General features: G+C 41.9%; 1 protein-coding gene across 7 annotated transcripts in view; it reads right to left on the reverse strand.

Annotated features, from left to right (window-relative positions):
* ETV6 (ETS variant transcription factor 6) overlaps nucleotides 1-27,813 on the reverse strand; it is a 289,292-nt gene that overhangs the window by 115,938 nt on the left and 145,541 nt on the right. Inside the window, exon 1 of one of the 7 annotated variants that reach the window (XM_060413418.1) lies at nucleotides 559-27,654. The exons of the other annotated variants lie outside the window; for them this stretch is intronic. The gene's annotated coding sequence lies outside the window, so the exon portion shown is untranslated. Of the gene's footprint in view, nucleotides 1-558; nucleotides 27,655-27,813 lie in introns of those variants that run through there. 7 annotated transcript variants of the gene reach the window in all.

Genomic DNA, 27,813 nt, shown 5'->3' on the forward strand with positions numbered 1-27,813 from the left:
CGTAATCTATCAGAATCACATGGCTCCCATTCAAGAGTGTGGATTTTGTCTAAAGTAAGTGCTTCAGCCGACTCTGGCCAATACTTCTGCCACTGTGAGAGCAGGAATAAAGGCATGCCTATGCACATGAACCTCCTCTAACTCTCTCCAGGTAAAACCTGATTTGAACAAAGGGACAAAACAGCATAAAGAAAGCAAGCAACACATTATCTAAATGTTCTGTGCTGGGGCTTCCCTGGTGGTCCAGTGGTTAACACCCCGCATTTCCACTGAAGGGGGTGAGGGTTCAACCCCTGGCAGGGGAACTAAGACCCCCCATGCCACATAGGGCAGCCAAAAAACCTCAAATCCAATAAAAATAAATAAATGGTATGAACAGAAAGAGGGCCAAGCACAACCTTCGGTTTCCAAGCTCTGTGTGCATGTATTTACTGTGTGTGTATGCATACGTGTGTGTGTGTGTGTACACATGATTGCGTGCATGTGTATATATGCCTATAAATATACTATATATAAAATATATAAATATAAAATACATTCATTTGTTTGTATACGTACTTTGTTCCTCGTCTCAGCTCTCAGAACTGACTCCTTTGCTGTCTTCTTGGACTACCCACCACATGATAAGTGCCATCAATGATGCACTGACGTCTTCCTTCCTCCAAAGGGGTCCTTGAAATGTCTCACTTATCTCTTCTCCCCAAAACTGGAGTTCTAACTTGTTATGTGCTTGGAATCCACAGTCGAAGATTCTAATCAAGTAGGTCCAAGGTGGAAAATGGAATCTTTGAAAAAAGCTCATCAGGTGACTCTCTTGTACACCTGGACCTGAGGACCCTTGGTTTAAGTACTGGGAAACACAGAAGTGTTAACAAGTATGAAAATAACAGTAGAAATTAACACTGACATGGTGCTATGTAGTAGTCATGGTAGTAAGCTTTACAGAAGCTAACTAGTCTGTTATTAATCTGCATGTTGATTTCTTTATTGAATTAAAAGGTCCTGGTGTAAATACAGAACTGGGTTTTATCTAAATCATTCCTTTGAACTGTAGACCCAAAACAACTGGAAAAAGAAGAACAGAAAACCCCCAAAGTTAGTATAAGGAAAGAAACTGTAAAGATCAGAGCAGAAATAAATGAAAAAGAAATGAAGGAAACAATAGTAAAGATTAACGAAACTAAGAGCTGGTTCTTTGAGAAAACAAACAAAATTGACAAACCTTTAGCCAGGCTCATCAGGGGAAGAAGGAAGAAGAATCAAATCATCAAAACTAGACATGAAGGAGGAGAGGCTACAGTAGCCAGTGCAGAAATACAAAGGATCACGAGAGACTGTTATGAGCAACTATATGCCAATAAAGTGGACAACCTGGAAGAAACCGAGAGAGTCTCAGATTATTCCTTTGATTTCTTATAACAGAGGAGATGAAACCACTTGTTTCCATTCACTGGACACAGGAACACAAAGAGATAACTACCTGCCCCTTAAGGAACAACTTACAAAAATTATACACAAGCAACATTTGTGATACAAGTTGAACTTGTCAAGGTTCAAAAAAAATTATTGAGAGTGATAATAATTTCAACTGACAGTGAAGTTTCTTCCTGAGAAGGTTTAGGTTGACATATACAAGAAACATATATTTTAGACAATCTCCCTATGGCAGAGAGATTGTCAGAGTTTGAAGAAGTTAATTTTAGCTCTACTCTCTTTTCCCAGACTCCTCTAAAACAACGGCAAAGAGATTTTTAAGAAGACACAAAGACACCAGGAAGAGGAGATGAGAGGAAGAAATTATGGGGGAAAGGGTGGAGAATAAAACAGAAAAACAAGCCAGAAACTTGAAAGCAGGTGAACCAATGGTAATTTACTTTGAAGAGCCGGGAAGGCAGAATTATACACTCATAGAAGGGAAAGCTGTGAAATAGTTCAATGTAGAGGGCAGCAGCCTGGAACTAGTGGTGTGGGTTACATCTGAAATCCTGGACCATCGTATTACTGCACCTCCCCTACCCTGGCAGGAGATTGCAAGTTCATGCCCTAGAGTCAGTAAAATATAATACATCCCAAAGAGTTGACACCAAAATGACAAAGTGGAATTAACTGAACATTTATACACGGAGGATTAAAAGAATGTGTGTACATTGACCATTTAGACCTCCTGACCCCTTCCCCCACTGCATTCCCAGGATGTCGGCAGCTGGACTTACATGGTCTCTAGGATGGTTTCAGAAGCATCATTTATCTCTGGGGAATCTGAGCAGCCAAAGACAAAAAAACCTGGAGATATCCACACTATAGGTATCTCAAGGAAATGCCCAGGCTGGTTACTCTTATGGACAAGCCAACCACGGATGTAGAATTTCCAATCAGTGTGCCACTGACTGAGCGGACAAGCAGACAACATGAGCAAACAAGCAGAGATAGCCAGAAGTTTGAGCATAAAAGGCAGACAAACAAGCAGAGATCGCCAGAAGTTTCAGCAGTTTGAGCATAAAAGGCAGACAGCAAAACAAAACCAAGTAGCCAACAAACAGAAAAAGGCAATATGGAGAAAACAGAGACAATGTAGGGAAGATGGAAAACAGTAGAGTAATTACGTTTTTTTTTTTTTTTTAGTAATTACGTTTTGATAAAAGAAGATATTGTAACTCTGAAACAAAGACAAAATGCTAGAATGAGGAATACGTCCAGAACAATGACAAAAAAAAATGCAGTTGTATATTAAAGATAAGATGTCAGGAATAAAAATTCAATAGAAGTAGTAGGAAATAAAGTGGAGAGATCTCTCAAAGAAGATCTCAAAATATAAGTAGGTGGAAAACAAAAAAGGTGAGACAATTACAGGACGAATTCCCTAATAATGGGAGTCCTAGGGAAAGAAAACAGAAGAAATTTCCCAGAATTGAAAGAAATGAACAGGCAGATTGAAATGACATGAAACAATTAACACAGACCCAACACCACGGAACATGACAGGGAAATCCTACAAGCTGGAGGATAAAAATTTTCCCAGAGGACAAACAGGCAAAAATAGTTACACACAAAGGACTAAGAGTCAGGAGGGCATGCTCATCTCAACAGTAGTGCCACTAGCCCATACGTGATGGAGCGACGCCTTCAAAATTCTGGAGGAAGAATCATTTCCTGCCTGGAGTTGTATACTCAAATGATCAAGGATAGGGAAAAAAGATATTTTCAAACAGTCAAGGTCTCAAAAAATTTACTAGCTACGCTCTCCCTTCTAGGAAGCTATTGGAAATGGTTCTCTATTAAAATAGGGAATAAACTAAAGCAGAGAAAAGCATGGCATTCAGGAAACTGAATCAGACTCAAAGAAGAGATAAAGGGAAGAAAGGTCCAGATGGCTGTTGGGCACCAAGTTAAGCCAAGATCAGAGCAGGTGGAAGGCTCTAAGAGGCTCTGTTTCAGAATTTGTGACACCTAGAGCATCCAAATGACCAAAAAGGAGGTGAGGCAGAGTCTGAATTAGCAACAAGCACATGAAAAGCTAAGTACTATGTGCATTAAAATGGTAAGTACATCATAGTTATTAACCCCAGCGGAAACAAAGTTACAGGAAAAGTTATCTTAATAGACTATATGAAAGTGAAAGTGCTAGTCGCTCAGCTGTGTCCTCTCTGACTCTTTGCGACCCCATGGACTATATAGCCTGCCAGGTTCCTCTATCCATGGGATTCTCCAGGCAAGAACACTGGAGTTGGTAGCCATCCCCTTCTCCAGTGGATCTTCCCAACCCAGGGGTCGAACCTGGGTCCCCTAGGACCCAGATCCTTCACTATCTGCGCCACCAGAGTATATGAGTCAGATGCAAATAACTTTATCTAGTCACAAGATGTAAACACTAAACACTGATCTATCCAAAATTATGATTATCGGGATGCTTCCATAGTAGGGGCTGCAGTAGAGGACAAGAGGATATACAGTCATCTTCCAGGATGGGATAACATGAGATAATGTCTAGAGCTGAAAAATGAAAACATAGCAACAGTGGCATGTGGCTCAAGAGTTGGAGGTTAATGACAAAAGAACCAGCTCAAACACTTACAAGTGTCTGCCTCCAATGAGCAGGAAATCAAGAGTGGGAACAACTGAGTAGGGGCATGGAAGGTTTCTGTAACTAACGTTGTAGAATTGTCACCTATTTAAACTCCCTATATAACAATATTGATAACCAGAAGAATCAAAATTCTCAGAGGAGAAGAGACGATGGCTTTGGGGAGGAGGGACCAAGGGCCAACCACACAAGACGCTAGGCTTCCTTTCATCCAGTGACAATCCACACGTGCCCATAATGTTGCTACACTTCATAGATCACTTTTTACAATTTTTTTTAAATGATAGAATTATTGGGTTTGGTTACACACCATGGAGGGAAAAAAGACCCCATTTGTGGGCAAGATATTACTAAGATTATTAGCCACATTAAAGTCTTATTAATTCAGTATTTTTAGAAATATATTTAAAAGCTTTTCAGAGTAACACGATGTAGAATTAACATAGCCTCATGCTAAACACATACCATTGGGGGCCCTAATTCTGAGAAAATGAGGTCAAATGAGCTGCCTGGGGACCAAAACATTTTATTCCTGGTTGGCCTTAATCTCTTAATGGCTATTTGTTGAAACGACTCTTGCTGTGTTGAAGAGGAAAGCATGATGAATGAAGGCTGGACTCCTGGTCAGTGTTTTCTTACTGCGGTTTTCTTCAGTAATTAATGTTCCATTCCAGGATGCTGGTGTGAAAAAAATCTACTCAAGAAGGAAAACTGGGATTTCTCCCTGGGTCCTTTAAGGGGAGGCTTTTTTCTTCCCTTTTCTTTTTTTCTCTTTGTTTTTGGTTGTATTTGATAGTGGAGGACAGAACTGAGGGCTTGTGCTTCAGAAAACTGCTAGCAATCTATATACAAGAGTCTTGGCGTTTACTCAAAGCAGCCATTTTACCAGTGAAACAAATCACTGTGATCCTTGAGGCTGTTTTGGGTAACAGAAAACATATTGGCTTAATCCTAGCTTAGCTCCCAATTCGCTGTGTGATCTTGAGCAAGTGGTCTAACCTCTCTGATCTTTGTTTGTGGGCAAAATGAACCTGTCCCAGCCTTTTCACCACCCAGAAATCTCTCACTCTTGACAGGCACTATCATCTGATAGAAATATAACATGAACCAGATAATGTGATTTTCACTGTGTTAGTCTCCATGGTAAAAAGAATAAGAAACAGTTGAAATTATCTTTAATAAAATATTTCATTTAACCCAAACTATATATAAAATAGGCTTCCCAGGTAGCTCAGTGGTAAAGAATCCTGCTAATTCAGGAGATGTGGGTTCAACCCCTTGCTTGAGAAGATCCCTTGGTGCAGGAAATGACAACCTGCTCTAGTATTCTTGCTTGGTAAATTCCATGGACAGAGGAGTCTGGTGGGCTACAGTCCATGGGGTCTCAAAGAGTTGGATGCGACTGAGCGACTGAACAACAACATGTACAATATTATCATTTACATATGTAACCAGTATGAAGAGTAATGAGATCTAGAAGGTTTTTATACTGAGTTTTTGAAGCCTGGGGTACATTTATACTTAGAGCAGAGCTCAAGAAGGATTAGCTGTGTTTTAAGTGCTCAACAGCCGTATGTGGCTAACAGTGGCTAACTGTACTGCACAGTGTAGCTACAGGCACTGTTTTGAAAGATTTTTCTTCCCCAAGGACAGTTACAAGGAATAACTGATTTACTCTCACGTCTGTGACTCCAGCCAAAAGCAAGCGATCTTGGGCTTCCCTAGCTTAACCAACCTTACAATATTGTCCTCAAATGTAGAATTACCATGGGGCGTATGGAATATTAAATTTGACTCATGGACATACTCCTCCTTACTCTTTTCAGACTCTTTGGGGTCTGGGGGTCACAACGGGACTTAAGGTCTCCTCCAGCAACCTCTGTTGGTAATTTCAGCATCTGAGTACTGGCAGCAGTATCAATAAGTAGTAATGCAGGTACTTATTAGTGACGTAAATATTCAGGTGGTGGTCCAGTGGTTAAGAATCTGCCTTGCAATGCAGGGGACGTGGGTTCGATCCCTGGTCGGGGAACTAAGATTCCACATGCTGCGGAGCAACTAAGCCCATGTGCTGTAACTACTGAGCCCCAGCTCTGGCGCACGCATGCCACAACTAGAGAGTCCATGCAATGCAACGGAAGAACCCAAATGACGCAACGAAGACCTGATGCAGCCAAATAAACAAATATTTTTAAGAAATAAAACCAAAACAACCATAAAAATCTCTCCCCTAGAAATGAGCTGAGGGTTCTAAGAAACATCATCTTTGTGCATTCAAAAATACAGAAATCCCCCTGTTGAAGGAAAGCATCCTAGGAGCTTATCTGGGAAACAGGATTCTCAGAGAATGCATTAATCACTCCACCTCTAGACTCAGCTTCCACCCTCTGGTTCTGATCTCCAGCTCCTGGCCTGCAGCAGCCAACACTCAACTCGATTTCCAGCCTCCTGCCCACCCTGTTTACTTCAGACTGGCCCCCACAACCCCAACTGGCATGAGCCAATTTCTTATCATCTCTCCTGATGCCACTGTTCATCCTGCCAACCAGGAATCCAGTGGTTTCTGTATACCGACAGACTTCTTAGTCTGTCTCGATTCTGAAGTCAAGGGGAGATTCTGTCAGCAACCAACGGCTCTCATCTCAGTCCCGAATGGGTTTCCTCTCCAATTGCTGTCTTGTCCCTATGGTTTTCTTGTGTCACTAAAATGTGTAAAAGGATACAGAGTTATACCATCCCTTATATCATTTAATTGTTTAACATACTATGCCATGTTCAATACAGTGCTCCTTTAAAGCTGTCCATTTATCTTTACTTCAAATATATGAAAACAAGGCCAGCATATACTTACACTCAGTATTTAAAGGTGAAATTTAAATGAAAGTAAAATAAATCATGAAAATAGTATCTCCCCTATATACATATGTGTGTGTGTGTGTATGTATACATCTGACATGTATGTATGTCAGAAATCCTGTTATTGATGCACAATGAGAATATAAGGACTAAATCTGAAAATTGCTTGCTTTATTTTGGAATGGTGTTAATTACATGTGCTATTTTCAGTTATTTCATATTTATCAGATGTCCTAAATAGCAGTTTATATAGCATGTCTTTAATTAGGGAAAAGTGGGGAAACAAATTAAGTTGTACTTAATTGATGCAGATTTTGTAGGAGAGAAACTATTGCAAAACATGGAATTCAGGCACAAAAGATATAATAAAAACGGAGACTTCGTAGAAAGGACCATGAATAACAGCAGCACACCATATTCCCCAAAGAAAGTGATGGTTGATGTGTAAGATCTGGAATAATCCCAAGAGTGTTGGATATGCAGGTACATTTTAAAAAACAAGAATGCCAGCATATCCTCTGCATCCTGTGCTTCCAAATCCTCCTTTCCCCCTGGATATGTGGTCACTTTTTGTAGCCAATGGCTGAATTATGCAATCAAACCTGCTAAAACAAGTGCCAAAATTAGATGCCAAGCACATAAGGCATGCTATTGGCAGTATCCTTCATCTGGTTCTCAAGTTCCCAGCTAACTCCAATGTCCAGAGTTACTCAAGAGTTTAAGCTGGAAGATTGTGAAGAGTGTGAGCGACGGGGCTAAAAAAAGATGCAAAGACTGGCGCCGGCCGAATGCAAGGCTGTTTGCTACACGAGGAGCCAAGAAACCAGCCCCGTGGTTTCATGGCACTCTTCTACTCTGCAGAGGAAGGTATGTGAAGCTTGATGTACCACACCTTTTCAAAATGGGAGCTACAGTAAGGAAAACTAATAGTAGTGTTGCCATTAGCCCTGAATGACAATGGTGGAGGTGGTACTGCAGATGCGAAGGGGTAAGGGCTGCTATGAAGACCTCACATTTAAGCATTCATCTGAAGGTGGGGAGGGTGTGGACCGTGGGACCATGGGGGAGAAGAGCAGCCCAGACACAGAGGATGGAAAGTGCAAAGGCCCTGAGGTAGGACATGCTTGGTCTGACCTTCCATCACGTCTTTCCAGACTTAATGTTCACCAGCTCCTAAGGGGCCTCTCTGCTTTCAACACTCCAATCTTCCTCTTATCCCCGCAGCAGCTAGAATCACCCTTTAAAAATCGAAGTCAGAATACAGTAAGTCCCGACATATGAGCTCTAGTTCTTTGCTCTCCTAGTGAACATGTTCTTTGCTGTACTTTACTAACTCTGCAGTGTGCTTGTGTGAATGAATGACACGCCCTGCATGAAGCAAGTGAGGAGCCCTGCTCTGTAGTTCCACGGTCACCTCATACTGCTAATGGCAGGAACCCTGTCGGGGGTTTATACCGACCTGCCAATGGACTTCCCTGGGCTCAGACGATAAAGCGTCTGCCTACAATGCGGGAAACCCGGGTTCAATCCCTGGGTCGGAAGGTCACTTGGAGAAGGAAATGGCACCCCGCTCCAGTATTGCTGCCTGGAAAATCCCATGGGTGGAGGAACTTGGTAGGCTACAGTCCATGGGGTCGCAAAGAGTCAGACACGACTGAGCGACTTCACTTTTCTTTCCTACATATGAATGAGTTCCAATTCTGAGAACATGTTCTCAAGTTCAACAAAGTTAGCTTTGGTCCCCAACTAACATAACTGGTTACACAGTACTGTACTGTAATAGGTTTACAATACTTTTCACACAAATAATACATAGAAAACAAACAAAAAATTAAGAAAAAACATTTTCAGTACCTTGAGAAGTTAAATCCCTGCTGCTTTTATTCTTGCTTCCAGATATCCTGGACTTGAAATAAGGATACTTCGCCACTGGACTTCCCTGGTGGTTAAGAATCTGCCTGTCAATGCAGGGGACACAGGTTCTGTCCCTGGTCCAGGAAGACCCCATATACCAAAGGGCAACTAAGTCCATGTGCCACAACTACTGAAGCTCGTGTACCCTCAAGCTCCTGCTCTGCTATCACAATGAGCGGCTTGCACGCAGCAACTAGAGAGCAGTCCCTGCTCACTGCAACTGGAGAAAGCCTGCATGGTAACGAAGACCCAGCACAGCCAAAAATAAAATTAATTTTAAAAGATACTGTACTACTGTACTGTATACAGTCCTGTACAGTCCACAAAAGCACAACCGCTTGTAGAGGGCGCACACATGTGACGACGCACCCCAGACACATGAGCTAATCGACGTGACTGGACATGACAGCGTATGTTCCCATCTTCAAAAGTCCACATCTTTGAAGGCTGGTTTGTAGGGGACTTAATGTATGTCAGTCCTCTGCTTAAAATTCTCATTGGCAAAGTAAAAGCCAAACCCATTATAATGGCCCAGAGGGTCCTCCCATACCCCCCACCCCCTCCTCCCAGCCTGCTTTCCAAACTCCCGTCCCTCACCTGCCACACATCACTTCAGACACACCTGTTTCCTTGCTCTCCTTTTAATACACCGAACATATTCCCTCCTCAAGGCCTTTGCTGCTCTCTGCACTTGGAACCCATTTACCTGGGAAAGCACATGGCTCACTTCCTCACTTCTCTGTGTTGTTAACTGCTGCCTCTCCTGTGGCTGCTGCTCTGTATTTACTGACAGCTGGGTTTCACCATGTCCTGCCTCCCCTCCGACACCATGCTGTTGAATAGCACAGGGAAGACCACACAGACAGACAGACTGGCACCAATACAAAGCCACGCTCTCCCACTGGGACTCAATGCCAGGACCCTGAACCATCAGCCACTCTCCCATCTCCTTCGCCACCATCCCCTCCATCCAATCTTCTCAGGGGGAAAAAAAAAAAAAAGGAGTTTTTGTGGGGAATTCCCATCAATTATCAAGCCTGCTCTCATTCAAACAATTATCCTATATTTATACCCGCTTTTCTTCTAGTTCCAGTGGAATGAATAGCTATTCCGCCTATTGAACACTAAAGAATACCTACCTCCATTTTTAATTTGTATCTTGCCCTTTTTCCCACTTCTGCAAGACCCAGTTCTATAAATCACCTATTTCTCCCATATTTTCAGCTCTCACCAACAATTCTTCACGGCCAAATATCTTCCGTTACACAAAGAAAACATTAAGGAAACCCTCCTACACCTTTGGTAGGACTGTAAATTGGTACAGCTGCTATGGAGAATAGCACAGAGGTTCTTTAAAAAACTAAAAACAGAACTACCATGTGATCCAGCAATCCCATTCCTGGGCATATTATCTACAGAAAACTGTGATTCGAAAACATACATGCACCCCCCTGCAGCACTGTTCACAACAGCCAGGACATGGAAACCTATCCATCAAGAGATTAAAAAGCTGGGATACACAGATATGTACAAAGCCATAACAAAGAACAAAATAATGTCATCTGCAGCAACGTGGACAGGCCTAGAGATTATCATACTGAGTGAACTAAGTCAGACAGAGGAAGACAAATACCACATATCGCTTACATGGGGAATCTCAAAAGAAACGCTACAAATGAACTTATCTACAAAACAGAAATCGTGTTACAGATGTAGAAAGCAAACCTATGGTTTCCAGGGGGAAGAGGGATAAATTAGGAGATTGGGACTGACGTATACACACTACTGTATATAAAATAGACAACTAATGAGAACCTGCCGCACAGCACAGGGCCCTCTACTCGGTACTCTGTAATGACTTACATGGGGAAAGGATCTAAAATAGAGTGGAGATAAATATATATATATAACTGATTCACCTTGCTGTACACTTGAAACTAACAGAACAGTGTAAATCAACTATACTCCCCCTATAGACATTTTTTTTTTTAAAGAAAAAATCAAAACTCTTTTCAACCACTGCTGCCCTCTGGCTTCTTGCTTATGGATTCCAACTCATAGTCTACCAAAGAGACACCTATAATCACTTTTATCCACATTAATCACAGAAATAAGGTTTCTACCCACCTCTCCTCACTTCAACAATCGTTTTTTCCTGGGTCCCTGATGACTTCCTTGCTTGTAAAAGTCAAGGGCATCTTCAGTCCTCCTTTCACCACACTTCCCCACAGCATATGGCTCTGTGGGATCATTCTTTCCCTCCCGAAATTCTCTTGCATTGGTCTGTGATTTCCCTCCCACCTCTTGGGGAGCCCCTCTCGGCAACAGCCTCCTTCACATCTTGCTGCCCAAGATAATGGGCTCCCCAAAGAGTCATCTTTTCAGCTTCTTTCCCTTACCCTCCTCATCTGATCTGTCTCCAAACCTGCCTCACTGAACACACAATACCACTTGAGTATTTCCCATTCACAACATCCCTCCATCTCGATGTTATTTCAGTTTGAACTTGCATTTTTTCTCATCTACATCTTTTTGTGTGTGTGTGCTTTATTAAAAAATTTTTTTTAAATTGGAGGATAATTGCTTTACAACACTGTGTTGGTTTCTGCCATACAACAACATGAATCAGCCATTAGTATACCACTATTATACATATATCTCCTCCTCTCCCAAACCTCCCTCCCACCTCCCAGCCCTTACTCCATCCCACGCCTCTAGGTAATCAGAGCACAGAGTTGAGCTCCCTGTGTTACCCAGCAGCTTTCCTCTAGCAGTCTGTTTTAGACAGTAGTGTACACGTTTCACTGTTACTCTCTCATCATCCCATCCTTCCCCTGCTCTGTCCCTAAGTCTGCTCTCTACGTCTGTCTCTCTGTTCCTGCCCTGCAAATAGGTTCATCTGCATCATTATTCTAGATTCCATACATATACCTTAATATACAATATTTTCTCTTTCCGACTTACTTTACTCCGTACAACAGGTTCAAGGTTCATCTGCCTCACTAGAACTGACTCAAATTCATTTCATATACATAGCTTCTTATCTCATTCCATCCTCTGTGTTACTGCCTATGAAAGCTTTTAAACATGAATCTGGTCATTCCTTTAATCTTTATTCTGTGATGTGAGGCATGTGGGATCTTAGTTCCCCAACCAGGGATTGAACCTGCACCCCTGCATTGGAAGCACAGAGTCTTAACTACTGGACGACCACGGTAGTCCCTCTCCCCTCTTTAAATTCCCTGGCTTTCAGGGTTAAATCTAAACTCCTTAGAATGACATACCCTTAGCCTTTTAAAAACTAGTTCCTACCTCCTTCTTCAGTGAGTCAATAGATTTGCAGTTTTTATTTTACATATATGTACACTTCCCATATTTTTCTTACACACTGGAAATACTTTAGTTCCATTTCTTGTATCAGTACTCCTGAGGTTATCCCATATACCATTTTATACACATACAAGCCAAGGAGGCATTTTTTTTTTTCGTTCTTCCAACAGATATTTAGTCAGTCATTCTCCATGAAAATAATTTAAAACAATGCTGAAAATGCTTCTATTTGGTTTTGCTTTACAACTTGAAATACAGTTTTGTAAGTTTCACTTGAATCAACTCTGCGGTATAAAAATTCCTGCTTAAGACAAACAGGCGAAGCTGAGTTGGACAAGTATCACAGAGCTAATTCTCTGAAGAGTCAGGATTAACATTCAAGTTTTCTTCTTCCTGCTCTTACGTTCTTCCTGGTAAATCACAGATACAACCATCTACTCCTGTCAGTTCCTACTTTTGCCCTGTCAAGCGGATGGCCCTGGGCCCCACAGTACCAATGGCTCTTGGGGCCAAGGGTGAGACATCCCATAATATGCCTCAGTGGGACATTGATGATTTTTTAAAATTGTATTGGAGTATAGTTGTTTTACAATGTTGTATTAGTTTCTGCTTCACAGCACAGTGAACCAGTTATATGTATACACATATCCTCCCCTTTTTTGACTTCTTTCCTATTTAGGTCGCCCCAGGGCACTGAGTAGAGTTCACTGAGCTATACAGTAAAGGGACATATTCTTTTGATATCATAGTTACAAGTTAATTTTTGGAGAATGTTCTGAAAAGAGAGAAACAGCACATTAAGCAAGAAAGGCTGTCTCCTCCTGAACCTGTTACCATAAACATCTACATAATGAATTGTTCCAAGCCTTTCCCAGTGATCCTCAAGCCCACTTTTTTCATGACATTACTGAACATTCTAGAGTCAATTTTAAGATGAAAAATAAAATATAAAGCCCCACAAGTTTTCAATGGGGTAGAAAACACAAATATACACACGGTCACGAGTAAAAGAGTACAAGACACATTCTCTCAATGGATTTCAGATATGTTCTAGCTGTTTTTCCAGCTTAAAAACTACAATTCTTTTTCTCTGCTGAAAGCAGAGCGTATATAAATTGACTAGCCATCTGATTATTATCTCTGACCCAAGATTTTTTTCTATAAGCCTAAGTATAAGGTTTTAGGTTCACCATGAGATTAGCAAAGCAAAAAGGGAGGTACTTGGGAAAGATTTTTCAGGAGCACCAAAAAGTACATTTTGACTTCAGCAAACACTCTGACAGTTGTCTTGACATTTTCTGATGGGTTAAACTGAAATGTAGTACCACTGTACATACTGGCAAAAATGACAATATGTCATTTATGGCATATATGGTACATGGTATATAAAAAGAGATGTATATGCCATAAACCACTACATAACCACAATATGCTTGTTAATGATAAAGATCGTCAGTGCCTACCTGGAAGGCAGTCTCCAGTGGCATGCCACAGGGTTCTTTCACTGATCCCATCCCATTCAATCTTTTTTGCTTCCAAACAATTAACATAAAGACCTACAGGGAATAATCATCTAAAGCAAAAAAGAAGTAATTCTAGACAGGGATGAAGACATAAGATCAAAATTACCTCAGCCAACTTAAATCAAATTTAATAGGATTACAAGTAAAAGCAAATATTTAACTTAAAAAAAAAAAAAGACCCATAAAAGCTTAAGAGAGGAGAATTCTGACTTTTGGCTATATGTCAAATCAAAATGATCAATGTGAGTATAATATAGATACTAAAGTGTTAATATAACTTTTTATCACATTGATAAAATAACTGCATGTTTACTCATTCAACAATTAGTTTGCACCTACTGGAAGAAAGATACTTCTAGAAGATGTAAGAGTCCCATTCCATTAAACCAAAGTGTGTGCAGACCACACTGTCACACAAACATTGGTAAAGCTGGGAGAACAGGGACTGAAGGGAGCTTGGGAGGCAGAAGAGAATGGTAGGCTACTTGGGAGGGTTCATTTCAAATGAAAAGAGGTTTAACACAGCAAACAGGCCTGAAGGGTCAAGAGAATCATCTTCAAATATATGACCAATAATAAGGAGCATGCTAAGCATCTATCAAAGATCTGCTAAAGACCATGTACAGGGTAACATCCTTTCTATTATATTTTAATCCCTGCAAAAGTAGGTATTAATTTTCTTATTTTACCAGTGAGGAAACAACATTTCAAAAAAGATTATATTCTTAGTTTATTTTGTGTATGGTGTTAGAGTGTGTTCTAATTTAATTATTTTACATGTAGCTATCCAGTTTTCCTAGCACCACTTATTGAAGAGACTATAGGAAAAACAGTATGGAAGTTCCTTAAAACACTAAAACAGAGCTACTGATCCCACTCCTGGGCATACATCCAGAAAAAGCCATAATTCAAAAAGATACATGTGGTCCAATGTTCACTGAAGCACTATTTACAATAGCCAGGATATGGAAGCAAACTACATGTCCATCAACAGAGGAGCGGATAAAGCAGATTTGATACATACACAGAATGGAATATTACTCCGCCATAAGAAGGAAGAAAATAATGCCATCTGCAGCAATGCGGATGGATCTCACTTCACTGTACTAAGAGAAGTAAGTCAGAGAAAGGCAACTGCCATATAATATCACTCATAGGTGGAATCTAATTTTTCAAAAAAGATATAAATCAACTTCTTTACAAAACGGAAACAGGCTCACAGATTTTGAAAACAAGCTTTTGGTTTCCAAAGGGGAAATGTGGTAAGGGGTATAAATTAGGATCTTGGGGTTAACATACACACACTACTATACATAAAGTAGAAAACAAACAAGGACCTATGGTATAGCACAGTGAATTCTACTCAATATTCTGTAATAACCTATAAGAAAAAAAATCTGAAAAAGAATGATTATAGGTATATGTGTAACTGACTCACTTTGCTGTACCCCTGAAACTAACACAGCCCTGTGAGTCAACTATACCTCAATAACATTTTTAAAAGAAAAAAAATCGGATTACATATTTGCCTAAAATTTACCCAGCTGGTAAATGGCAAAAAGGGGAATCGAATCCACATCTGATTCTAAAATTTTGTCTGTTTCTAGAATTAATGTAGATGGAACATGTCCCATTTGGTCCTACACGATGGAAGACTACAAGACTAGCACCAAAGACTAGCAAAGAGCGAAGGGACAATGAATTTCAAGGAATTTCACAGACAATTTCAGAAAAGCTTTGTCCCACCTAGAGATCTCCAAGAATAGGAAGGAAAAGAGGGGGCGGGAATGGGCACCTTGCTGAACACATCCAGGTAGACGGCGAAAGTTTCGCTCTACCTGGGACGCTGGAGACACATCTGTGACTTCGGGGATAAGGTGAAAAAATGTCATCTTTGAAGTCCTTCACAGCTCCAGACTCATTGGTATGGATCAGAAATTATTCAAAGCCATTTTAAAAAAAGTATAATAAACACTTCCACAGAGTCGCCTGTGTTAAACCACCAGGCCCATCTTTTTCCTGATTTTTTTTGGAGTATAGTTGCTTTACAATGTTGCGTTGGTTTCTACTGTACAGCAAAGTGATCAGCTGTATGTATACACATATCTCCTCTTTTCTGGATTTCCTCCCCATCTAGGTCACCACAGAGCATGGAGTCGAGTTCCCTGTGCTGTTCAGTAGGTTCTCATTAGTTATCTATTTTACACATAGCATAAACGTAAGTGTATACAGGTCAATCCCAATTTCCCAGTTCACCCCACCTCCTCTTCCTCCCTAGGTGTCCACATGTTTGTTCTCCGCGTCCATGTCTCTATTTATGTCTTGCAGTCAGGCTCTGCCTTTGTTTCCTGGTAGAGGCCAGCTTCTCGGCACACCAGGGAACACGGAAACAAAAGCTCGCTGGGATCTAATTTGCTAACGCCTCATACATGAGAGTGGAGGAGCCCCGGCAGAGCAGACAGTCTACAGACAGTCTGCATGCTGGCCCGGGGAACACACATGTGAACCCCCTTACCTCTGCTGTGAATAGTGTCCACAGGACACAAAACAAAACAAAATCCACTGCTTTGCAATAATTTACAATCTTATACTAGGATCCTTTTGTCTGCTCAACATCCACAAACACCTTCCGCTTGGGGAAATCCCAACATTGGCAGGGCTTTTTACCTGTTCCCTGGAACACAGCCTGGACCAATCAGATGTACTCGCCTGGGTGTTTGAATCTGCAGAGACTGACTGATTCCGCAGGACGGTGAGCAAGTATTCATGGAGGTACCATCAGCCTCAGAAATTCGCATGTCCAGTGGCAGCCATGCCACAGTGACATTCTAAGAGGACAGTCCCTGGGGTATGATTCTGGCTGAGATCCTGGCTGCACAGCCTACCTCAGACTCAGCCTGTTTGTTTTTTGTTTTTGTTTTTTCCTTTCTCCAGTTGAGCCAATGATTTACTATCTTTCCAATAAATTTTTCTGATTAAGTTATACATAACATTTGTTGTTGTTATTCACTTCTAACAGTGAAATCATGGAATGAGTTTGGCTGTATGCTTACTATTGTCCCAGTATGGTTTAAAAAAAAAAAAAAGGGTACAGGTTACTAAACCTAAAAACTACCTCAGACATAAAGCCAGATATTCCTTCTTCTCAAAAGCTGGCATCCTGGTGACAGAGAAAAATCCCAAGTCAAAAAACAAAATCCTATTAAATTATAGGAGATAACAATTACACTTCCATTAATCGACGGTGTGATAAATGATGACTCACCAACTGGCTCATTCATCGGGCACGTATTTACTGAAAGCCTTCTCTGTGCCAGGAAGAGAGATAAGAGGTGATTCCTAATGAACCCTTTTGTTTTGAAGAATCTAACAGCAGCAGCATTGAGCCGAGAAGGTTGAAGGCAGAACACTTGTAATGTTATAAACACAGAAAACAATCACATAAGCAAAACCTTTCAAAAAATCACGTTTTTTGTTTGATATTGCATAAGACTTTACTTTGTATAGACTTTATATACTCATTTAATTATCCAGCACACTAGGCAAACACAGAATAAGAAAACTGGTCACCCTCCACAATGCTCTTTATACATTTTACCTCCATAAAGGATTCTTATAATGTGCTGAACTGTAACAGCGAGAACTGCTATGCAACCAGTTTTGTTTTTTTTTTTTAATTCATTTATTTAGCTATCTCAGTCTTAGCTGTAGCACTCTGGCTTAGCTGCTCTGCAGCATGTGGGATCTTAGTTTCCCGACCAGGGCTTGAAAAGCCCTTTCCTTGTGCTGGAAAAAGTGAAAGTTGCTCAGTCATGTCTGACTTTTGCAACCCCATGGACTATACAGTCCATGGAATTCTCTAGGCCAGAATACTGGAGCGGGTAGCCTTTCCCTTCCCCAGGGGATCTTCCCGACCCAGGGATCGAACCCAGGTCTCCCACACTGCAGGTGGATTCTTTACCACCTGAGCCACCAGGGAAGACCCCCTGCATTGGAAGGCAGACTCTTAGCTATGCACCACCAGGGAAATCCTGCAACCAGGTTTTGAGTAAAAACCTGGCTCTCCGGAAAATCTGAGACATGAACCACGCTAAGGCTCCAAGTTTGCAGGGTATCAGAGTAATAAGCATGCAAGGTTATCTCAGTGCTTACTTTACCAACTCTGGGGAAATTCTTCAATATGACATTATATGCTTTTCTTTTGGCAGAAAAGAGAAAAACAGCAGGCAGCCAAATAGTTGCATCCCTTGAACTATGCCATCTTCAGCCTGGAAAAGTCTCTGTCTTGGTTCCCCAGGTAGAAAAGAAAGTGGGCCTTTGTGGTAGAACTATTTTTAGCACGATTTCTTTTCTGAGAAATTCACTTCTTTCTTGATGTGAATGATTACCAAGACTAGCTTTCAAGTACAGTTTTAGATCTGAAATGAGCACACATCACGGGAAAAGTCAAAGGAATTTTAAGGTTTTGAGATGGGAACTCAGCAGATTTGGCCCTGAGTTCTGGGGAAGGGCCTGCATGCTGCCTTTCAGTTGCAATGATCCTCTGAGAACCAGAAAAAGTACAAGCTGTGAAATAGCAAATTATTGCTTGGGTGATAAAGAGTTGAGTTTTGGAGGAGGACTTCTTCAGGAAAACACGCATGGACCAACCCAGAGATGTGTGTGTACAGATACACAGAGAGGAGGCAACAGATCTGTTTCCTGGTTTGCTGAAAGCATAAATCTGTGAAAACAAATAGTTGCATCACCAATAGAGCAAAATACTGGATCCAGTTCTGAACTATTTGGGGCCCAGCTACAGGAAGGATGAAAACCACACTGATATCTACTTCCGACATAAATCTGGTTCTGGTTGTCTGGGAGATAAACCAACTATACCAGCCCTGGTCTGACAGTTTGGCAATGTTCAGGAAACTATGATAAGGGATAGACCTAGGGCTGCACAGCTTGAAAAATCAGTTTTATAAAAGAAGGATATGTCTGAGCCTCTAAGACCATTTACCTGAAATGAACCACATTGAGGGCTCCAATCTGAGATAGAACTTGGCTTTTATACCATGCAATTCAAACCAGGTGGACACAACAGGGCTGGTTGAACAGTGTTTCAAAGAGTGATTTTCAGAAAGGATAAAATAAGAGCTCTTGGGTCCCGGAGGGGCGATCTCTTTCTCCTCTTCCAAGCCGGCATCCAGCGGTTGCAGGCTGAGTGAGGGGTGATTTGTATGCATGAGAAGGTGGCAGGTGGACACGCAGGTATCACTCAGAGCTTCAGTCTGGTTCTGTCAATTCAGCCCAAATACACATGGACAGGCTCCCCAGGTGGCTCAGTGGTAAAGGCTCCGCCTCCCAGGCAGGAGACCTGGGTCTGACCCCTGGATCAGAAGGGTCCCCCGAAGAAGGAAATGGCAACCCACTCCAGTATTCTTGACTGGAGAATCCCATGGACAGAAGAGTCCATGGGGTTGCAAAGAGTCGGACCATGACTTAGCAACTAAACAGCACATGGGAAACTGTGTTGCCCCCCAGAAACCTAACATGGCCTTATGGTTCAGGAGGAACATTGACCAGACCTCATTTTCAGAGATGGGGGAGTTTCTTTTGGGGAAATCTCTCAAGTGACTTACAATAGACAAGGTGATATCAAAAAGAACAGTGTGCCAAGCCTGCTGCCCAGGAAACAGGATCGCTTACTGAGTGCCTACATGCACTAGATGGTGACTCCGATAAGCTCCCAAGCCCTGAAAACGACAGGCATGAGATCCTCCTCTTAGGGGTGAGAAAATGCGACTCTGTGAAATTCTGGTCTGCAGGGCTCCAAGGCTTCTGCCTGTACTGGACATGGCTCCTCCTGAGAAAAGAAGGCCCAGTCCAACCACAGGAGATCCAGCCACTCATCAGTACTCAGGAAGCACCTCTGGGGAGCTGAGCCCTTGTGTTGTGGGAAGGCAGTGGTAACCCAGGCGGTGTAGTCCCAGCCCTTGTGGACCTTGTGTGGTTCAGGGAGGAGGACAGTCTGGGCACCCGTGTTCTAAGCAGGGAAGCTGAGAGCATGCTGGAAGCACAGTGAGGGTGCTGGTGAGTCCTCAGGGAAGCCCAGCCTGAGTAAGTGACTTAAGCTGGGGCCTAAAGCAGTGGTCCCCAACTTTTATGCCACAAGGGACTGCTTTTGTGGAAGATAGTTTTTTCACAGACCAAGATGGTGGGGAGGGATGGTTTGGTGATGAATTAAGTACAGTAGGGTTCTCCTGCATCAGTAATTCCACTGCTGATCTGACAGGAGGTGAGCTCACACAGTAACTCATGTGATGGGGAGCAGGTATAAAGCTGTGCTCAGTTATCCGCCGCTTATCTCCTGCTGCGCAGCCCAGGTTCTAACAGGCCACAGATGGTACTGGGGGGTTGGGAACCCTGGCCTAAAGGACCTCCTGGAATGATACTGAATTTATCTTGCTGAGTTAGGGATAGGCGGTGGCACAGGGTAAGGGCTCAGTGTAGAGAGGGGCTGCCAGAAGAAGAAGAGAAAGAATATGATCCATACAGGAAATGGGAAAAGGCCTCGTTTGGCAAGGGAGTGGGACCCAGAGCCCACAGGGTTTTGCAGGCTTCTGCCTTCACGCCGCATGCGGCAGGACAGTCCTGAGAAGGATGCTGAAGAATACAAGCCCAGATCTGCAATTCAACACAATCTAGGTGCAAAGCTGGAGACAGAAGTGACCACTATTTCAGAGGCCCCCATGGACAGCAATGCTAGAAAAAAATTATAATATAAAGGAGAAAAAAATTATTTCCACAATCCTTTCACTCAGAGATAACCACCTAGAGTAACTATTTCCCTGCATTTCCTTCTGGTCTATTATTTATAGATTAAAAATGAGGGGAGCGAGGAGATTATTTTCAGGAGAGAGATCTGTATCCTGCCTTTTCAAATAGATTACACGAGCATTTAAAAAACCTGATTTTTAACTGCTGTATAATTTTCCAGCTTCAAGGCCCACCCCAATTTCCTTAAGCAATCCAGTGTTGTTGGTTCCTGCTGCGCTGCTCATCCACATGTAAGAATTTTTTGTCAGCATCTGATATTGTTTCCCAGTGACGGGTTTTTTGAATTCCTGAGCCAATGAATAAAGCTGTTTGAAGCTTCTTTCTGCATACGATCGAAGTGTTTCTACAACGGTTATGCTCCCTGAATTACATTTTTGTTCTCATGTAACTGCTAGTGTTTCTTTTTTTCCACGTGTATATGGAGGTCTTTTGCGTGTGAGCTGCTGCAAGTCTAGAGTAACCAGCTGTGTTAGGTACAAGTAACATCTCTTGTCTCCCCCAAAAGTGAACGTGAAAATGAAAGTCGCTCAGTCGTGTCCGACTCTACGCAACCTCATGGACTACACAATTCATGGAATTCTCTAGGCCAGAATACTGGAGTGAGTAACCTTTCACTTTTCCAGCGGATCTTCCCGACCCAGGAACTGAATCGTGGTCTTCTGTACTGCAGGCGGATTCCTTACCAAGTGAGCTATCAGGGAAGGCCCCTCCCCATCTAAATTGGGAATTAACGTTAAAAAAAATTTTTTTAACACAAATTTGTATTTTGTCATTTTATTATTTCTAGTATATATATTAATACCTATAAATAAATACCTATATATTACACACTAGAAATAATATAAGTATTTGTTCATAGGTATTAAATCGTGTACATATATAGGTATTTGTTTTTGGTGAGTTATTTAATCTTAGTGCTCAATCATGTAAAAAGATGCTCAACATTGTTAATCATCAGAGAACTGTAAACTCATACAAGAAGATATCATCTCATACTTCAGAATGGCTATCATCAAAAAGAACACAAGTAACAAATATTGGTGAGGATGTGGAGAAAACAGAACCTTATACATTGTTGGCGGGAATGTAAATTGGTGCAGCCACCATGGAAAACAGTATGGAGATTTTCCAAAAACAACTAAAAATAGAACCACCATATGACCCAGCAATTCCTGGATATATATTTGAAAAAAAAATGAAAATACTAACATGAAAAGATACGTGCATCACGATGTTCCCAGTAGCACTATTTACAACTGCCAAGGTATGGAGGCAAAGTAAGTGTCCATCAACAGATGAACGTATTAAGAAGATGTGATAAACACACACACACACACACACACAGAGGAACACTACACAGCCATAAAGAGGAATGAAATTTTGCTATTCACAATAACATAGATGAACTTGAATGGTATTATGCTAAGTGAAAAAAGTCAAAGATAGACACTGTATGATATTACTTATATGTGCAGTCAAAAAAGTGAAACTAGTGAATATAAAAAGAAAAGAAATACACTCATAAAGAGAGCAAATTAATGGTTACCAGTGGGGAGAGGAAAAGTGAGAAGGTCAAGACAAGGGTAAGGAATTAGGAGGTAAAGACTACTATGCATAAACTAATGGATACATGTATATGAATGGCTGAGTCCCTTCACCGTTCACCTGAAACTATCACGATATTGTTAATCGGCTATACCCCAGTAAAAAAATAAAAAGCTTTAATTAAAAAGGGAAAAAAGCTGCAAGGAAATATTGTACAGCGTGTGAAATAATAGCCAGTTTTAAAACTATAAATGGAATATAAGCTTTACAAGTTGTCAATCACTACGTTAAACTCCTGAAACAATGATAATATTGTATATCAACTATACCTCAATAAAAAATTTTATAATAAATGGGCTTAAAGAGTTAGAAAACATTTTTTAATGCTTAATCTGAGGTAGAAGTCAGGTCCCCACACTGTGACTTGCTCAGTCGGTAAAGAATCTGCCTGCAATGCAGGAGGTCCGGGTTCAATCCTTGGGTCAGGAAGATCTCCTAGAGGAGAAAATGGCAACCCACTCCAGTATTCTTGCCTGGAGAATCCCACGGACAGAGGAGCCTGGTGGGCTACAGTCCACGGGGTGGCAAAGAGTCGAACATGACTTAGTGACTGAACCTCCACCATGGAAGGACTTAGTTCCAGCAGGGCCATCTCTACCTCACTGAAGAGTCACTTTCAAAGAAGAGATCAATTTCCATAACTTCAGAACTACTTCTTCGGTGTGGTCCTGAGCTCCCTCTTTGGAAACACGCTGAGCTCTGACAACTCCATCACTGATAAATGGTCTGCAGACCCAGTACTGCTTCAGCATCCCCATCAAGCACAGGTAGCAGGCCTGGAGCTCTGAGCTGCAGCTGACGGTGCAGAAAGTGGATTAAATAGTTCCCCAAACTCTGGGAAAGGGTGAGATGTATGGAAAAAGTAACATGGAAACTTACATTACCATATGTAAATTAGAGAGCCAACAGGAATTTGCTGTTTGGCTCAGGAAACTCAAATAGGGGCTCTGTATCAACCTAGTGGGGTGGGATGGGGAGGGAGATGGGAGGGAGGTTCAAAAGGGAGGGGATATATGTATACCTATGGCTGATTCATGTTGAGGTTTGACAGAAAACAACAAAATTCTGTAAAGCAATTATCCTTCAATTAAAAAATAAATGAATTAAAAACAAACAAACACACAGATCATATTAGGGCTTTCCTAATGGCTCAGGGGTAGAGTCTGCCAGCCAATGCAAGTAAGATGGGTTCGATCCCAGGTCTGAGAAGCGCACGTGCAGCGGAGGAACTACGCCCATGCGCCACAACTGCTGAGCCAGGGCTCTAGAGGCTGGGAGCCACAACTACTGAGTCCACACACTGCAACTACCCAAGTCCTCCTGCCCTAGAGCCCGTGCTCCCCAGCAGAAGCCACTGCATTGCGAAGCCCACACACAGAACTGGAGATTAGTCCCAGCTCCCCCAACCAGGGAAAGGTTCGAGCAGCAATGAAGACCGAACATGGCTGAAAATAAATAAATAGATAGATAACTAAATTTTCTAAGACATTACTGTGCCAACAAAGGTCTGTCTAGTCAAAGCTATGTTTTTTCCAGTAGTCATGTATGGAGGTGAGTTGGACTATAAAGAAAGCTGACTGCCGAAGAATTGATGCTTTTGAACTGTGGTGCTGGAGAAGACTCTTGAGAGTCCCTTGGACTGCAAGGAGATCCAACCAGTCCATCCTAAAGGAAATCAGTCCTGAATGTTCACTGGAAGGACTGATGCTGAAACTGAAGCTCCAATACTTTGGCCACCTGATGCGAAGAACTGACTCACTGGAAAAGATCTTGATGCTGGGAAAGATCGAAGGCTGGAGAAGGGGACGACAGAGGATGAGATGGTTGGACGGCATCACTGACTCAATGGGCATGAGTTTGAGCAAGCTCTGAGAGTTGGTGATGGACAGAGAATCCTGGCGTGCTGCAGTCCATGGGGCTACAAAGAGTTGGACACGACTCAGTGACTGAACTGAACTTTTCTAAAAAACTGAATTGATTAAAACAAACAAACATTATAGTAGCTCGGACAGACCTGAAGAACTATAAGAAACAGATCAGCACAATGAAGCGGTCAATAACACATGGACATGATGAGACCACAATGCTCAGTGCAGGGGGCTCCTGCCACAAGTGGTTCCCTGACCATTTCTTAAATGCGATGCTTGTGTGGCGCTTTTCCAGGTGCCTCAGGCTCTTTAGGGGCTCCCACAACAGAAATGTGTATAAACGTAGAAAGACAACACTGGGCGTTAAGAGTGTCTTATTTTGGCATCTGGTAGGGTGGGTATCTTCCCTCTATATTATAAGCTCCGCGAATTAACAGGGAAAACCATCTGCTCTCATTCACCATGCTTTCCACAGTGCTGGCACGTGAGGTACTCCGTTAATACTTGTGAATACAAACTTTCTGAAAGACATTTTCATAAGTAATAAAGAAAGGGGTGCCTGTATTTTATTCACAGGATAACCTCAGCCCTCATCACGGGGCCTGGGGTGGGTTTGTTTATTTATTTGTTCTTTTGAGGAGAAGAAGTTTGCTCTCATTATAAATACATGCTCTGTTTTACTCAACTGCCCTCCTTTTTCTATGACAACCTTTTCTTCCAAAAGCCCTAGCAGTCAGAGCTTATGAAAGGTGCTTTGAATATCATCTGGACAGATCCATGTAGAAAATCTCCTTTAAATGGATCATGACTCTCAATTATCTCTGAGCACAACCAAAAATATGAACTAGCAGATATCAAAAAAGCAATGCATATTTACATTTGAACAGAGACAGCTAATGTTCTAGAATAGGAATGGTATAATAAATTGTGCTATAAAAGTCTAACTCTCCATCTTGTTCATTCTGATACCACTTCAAGAATTTTTCTAATTTTGAATACTACCCAGTCATAAAGGATGAAATAATGTCATTTGCAGCAACATGTGGAGAAGGCAATGGCACCCCACTCCAGTACTCTTGCCTGGAAAATCCCATGGATGGAGGAGCCTGGTAGCCTGCAGTCCATGGGGTCTCGAAGAGTTGGACACGACTGAGCGACTTCACTTTCACTTTTCACCCTCATGCACTGGAGAAGGAAATGGCAACCCACTCCAGTGTTCTTGCCTGGAGAATTCCAGGGACGGGGAAGCCTGGTGGGCTGCCGTCTATGGCGTCGCACAAAGTCGGACACAACTGAAGCGACTTAGCAGCAGCAGCAGCAGCAACATGGATGCAATGAGAGATTATCATACATGAAGTAAGTCAGAAAAAGACAAATACTGTATGATACCACTTATATGTGGATCTAAAATATGACACAAATGAACCTCTCTTTGAAACAGAAACAAGAGAACAGACTTACTGCCCAGGTGAAGTAGGGGTGTGGGAGCAATGGATTGGGAATTTGGGGTTGGCAGACAGATGCAAACCATTCCATTTAGAATGGATAAACAAGGAGATCTTATGCATAGCACAGAGAACTATATCCAATCTCCTGGGGGTAAACCATAATGGAAAAGAATGCTTTAAAAAGAATATATATATGTGCAAAAAAAAAAAAATTCTCCCATTTTCAACAGATGATAAGCTGATACTCAGGCCAAAAAAAAAAAAATCTTAACTTATATACATACATATATACATATTCATGCATATACATACATAAACACATACATATACCTATATCTTTCCTGATAGCCCAGCTGGTAAAGAATCCACCTGCAGTACAGGAGACCCCGGTTCAATTCCTGGGTCAGGAAGATCCCCTGGAGAAGGGATAGGCTACCCACTCCAGTGTTCTTGGGCTTCTCTTGTGGCTCAGCTGGTAAAGAATCTGCCTGCAATGCGAGAGACCTGGGTTTGATCCCTGGGTTGGGAAAATCCCCTGGAGAGGGGAAAAGCTACCCACTCCAGTATCCTGGCCTGGAGAATTCCATGGAGTGTATAGTCCATGGGGTTGCAAAGAGTCGGACACGACTGAGCGACTTTCACTTCATTACACACAGACACACACACACACACACACACACACAAAGGCGGCTCTTTTAGCACTTGATGAACTAAAATTATGCCAACAAAGTAAACTAAAGACAAAGAAGTGACTAGCTAAATTATTTAGAGTTACGATGTAGGTAATTAACAAATCTTCCAACGTTATGAATCTAAAATACTTGACACTTTTGTTGGTTAAAGACAGACCAGAGAGAATAACAGCACATTTAAACTGAGCACTGCCATCATTAGTTAGTTCTTTGTAACCTTGCAAAGTGCGGGTAAAGAACTATTCTGACTTGGTGGTAGAAGGGAGCTACAAGTTTGCTTTGGTTAATATCAAGTTCATTACCTGCCTTAGAAAGGAAATATGCTCTTGCTTCCTTGAATCACGGTGGATTTAATTTCCCCATAGGCCCAGGAATAAATTCCTTAGAAAAGAAATTTCTCTTTAGGGGAAAAACTAGTTCCCTTTAAGTGTATACAGCAGATACCATCACCCATTCTCTCTGTGGTCTTGGTCACAAAGAAGCTCACTTCAGAGTGGACCCAAGCCCAACCACGGGCACAGACCTGACCACAGACTCTGACACCTCTGAAAGCCCCAGGGAAGATGCTCTCGAAATCATTGAATTACATAATGGTTCTTCTGAATTCACAAGTTTAAGGGTTCTCTTGTGGTTTAAGATAAGTGTGTGATTGCTGATTCTTTCTTCAAATGAACTGCTGGGAAAGATTGAGGGCAGGAGGGCAAGGAGGGAAATAGAGGATGAGATGGTTGGATAACATCACTGACTGAATGGACACGAATTTGAGCAAACTCCAGGAGACAGTGAAGGACAGGGAAGCCTGGCAAGCTACAGTCCACGGGGTCACAAAGAGTTGGACACAACTTAGCGACTGAACCACCACCACCACCACCACCCAGCTTCCAGAAAAATAAGCTCTTCTGGTGGCTGCTCAGCCTGCAGATTACAGTTGTTAGTTTCAGAGATGAGTCTTTAATAGAGATGAGTCCCACCTTTCATTTCTTGGTGTTTCTAAGTTCCCAGACACATCTTCACATCTTTGATGGTGGCAGGGATGATACACTAGATAATATTAACCAGCTTTTTTGACTGCCAGTGTATCCTTCTAGGGGTTTTCAGTACAGTTGGATGATTAAAATTAGCAGGAATCCAAGAAACTAAAAAGTAAGGACCTGCAGGTCAAGTCAGCCGGGTCTGGAAGCCTGGCTTCCCAATTCCAGGTCACACTCTTGTTCCACGGCAACATAATTCTTTGCCAAGTAAGAAAGCCTGCTTAAACCTCATGGAAGTTTAGTTGAAATTTGAGAGAACACCATGCATTCTATAAAGAATCTTAGCTTTCTCAGTGGAACCCAAGTGGTTAAATAGGATGTGTCAGTGGTTATTTGAACTGAAACTGCATGTTCAGAATTCTGCAAGGAAGGGGAGCATGCACCCCTAATTTCTTGACTTCTTCCCCTCTATCTGCGGTGAGGATCCACTTTCTCATGGGAACCTTAAGCTCTGAGTATAGAGCTGTCACTGGCGCCATGTTGATCTGTTACCACGGAGATCACTGTGGTAACATACAAACCTGCCACCAGTCCAGACACACAAGTGTCTCATTTTGACTCCCAGAAGGATTACTCTATCCTCCTCTCTAGTCCCACCAGCTTAAAGTTTGTCTCTGCTAGGATTTAGCTCTAAAGTTTTTTG

Source organism: Ovis aries, chromosome 3, assembly GCF_016772045.2.
Source record: "Ovis aries strain OAR_USU_Benz2616 breed Rambouillet chromosome 3, ARS-UI_Ramb_v3.0, whole genome shotgun sequence".
In the NCBI taxonomy this organism is placed as follows: domain Eukaryota; kingdom Metazoa; phylum Chordata; class Mammalia; order Artiodactyla; family Bovidae; genus Ovis; species Ovis aries.